The sequence below is a fragment of the Octopus bimaculoides genome, chromosome 12 (assembly GCF_001194135.2).
Source record: "Octopus bimaculoides isolate UCB-OBI-ISO-001 chromosome 12, ASM119413v2, whole genome shotgun sequence".
NCBI lineage: Eukaryota > Metazoa > Mollusca > Cephalopoda > Octopoda > Octopodidae > Octopus > Octopus bimaculoides.
In genome coordinates, this window is record NC_068992.1 from 9,181,389 (window position 1) to 9,183,319 (window position 1,931).

Here is a 1,931-nt window from a genome sequence, read left to right on the forward strand (position 1 = left end):
ATATATATATATATATATATATATATATACATATATACATACACATACACTCATAAATATTTATATATATATATATATACACATATGCATGTCTCTTCTGTATGTGTATATATATATATATATGCTTATATATATACTTATATATATGTATATAACAATTTATTATATATACTTATACATACATACATACATACATACATACACACATACACACACTAACACATATTTTACAAAAAAAAAAAATTATTTTTCCTGTCTTACTTTGATTTACTATTATTATTATTATTATTATTATTATTATTATTATTATTTTTATTATTACTATTACTTATACTATTTAAGGTTTAAAACTATAAACGAAAATAAATAAATGAATTTCAAGTTAAAAAACAAACCATTTCCAATTTTCTAAATGCAGACAGACCAAACACTTTAATCTTGCTTGCAGTAAATTTAAGCTACGGCAGCTGTTTTGTAACTTCAGGTAAACTAGAAAATAAATACGCGGAGAAGAATAATGGCGGAAGAAAGAAAGAAAGAAAGGAAGAAAACAGATTGTACGCCGAAAAAGAACTACACTTTCATTTTAGTACCTTTATCGATATTGCTGTAGTTGTGGTTATTTATTATTATTATTATTATTATTATTATTATTATTATTATTATTATTATCGTTATTATTATTATCGTTATTATTATTATTATTATTATTATTATTATTATTATTATTATTATTATTATTATTATTATTTATTATTATTATTATTATTATTATTATTATTATTATTATTATCATTTTTATTATTCTTATTATTTAAAAAAAATATTATCGTCATCATTTTCGTCGTCATCGTTGATGCTGGGTTGTGTGGCTGTCGTTGTTATTATAATTATTACTGTTGCTGTTTTGCTTGTGTGTGTACGTACACACACACACACACACACCATATAATCTATTTCTTTTCCTATAATTTTATGATCTCCTTTTATTCTTTTGGGGGAAATTCTATTCCATTTCTTTTACCTTTCTTTCCGCAAAAGTTCATTTATTCATTACTTTCTTTTTTTTTTTCCCTTTTATTTTTACTTTCTTTCAAAGACTTTTCTTCGTTCTTCATCTTTAGTGGATCTACATAAATATTTAAATAGAAATACGGTATATCTATCTTACCACCCACCCCAATCACCGCCACCACCACCACCAACACCACCACCGCCTACATCATTCAACAAACCTAAAGAAATGATTTCATCGGTTGGTTTATCAGCAGAAAACCATAACCGTAAAGGCATTCAGTTGAGCATGAAGAGAAAGCCAGAGAGCTGGAAAGAATCGGTTCCGACAGGCAACTTAGCCGTCTATCATAGGATTATTGACTGAATATTGCTGATGTTCCTGTTGCTTTTCTTCTCGCTTGTCAATGCTACGCACGCACGCACACACACACACACACACACACACACACACACACACACACACACACACACACACAAACATATACACATTTACACAAATAGACACACACACACACACACATATACATAAATACATACATTCATGAACATATACACACATACGTATATATTTATGTATGTATATGTATATATATATATGTAGATAAATATATGTATATGTATATATATACATATACATATACATATATATGTATATATGTATATATGTATATATATAAAGATATTTATATACACATATATATGTATGCAAATATGCATATACATACATATACATAAAAATACACATACAAATACATATAAATACACGTATATGATATATAAATAAATATAATATATATGTGTCTATATATATGTATTATGTATGCATTTATGTTTGCATATATGTGTATGTACATACGAGTGTTTAAAGAGAATTGCACAGAAATACACACTATACATACATTTATGTATGTATG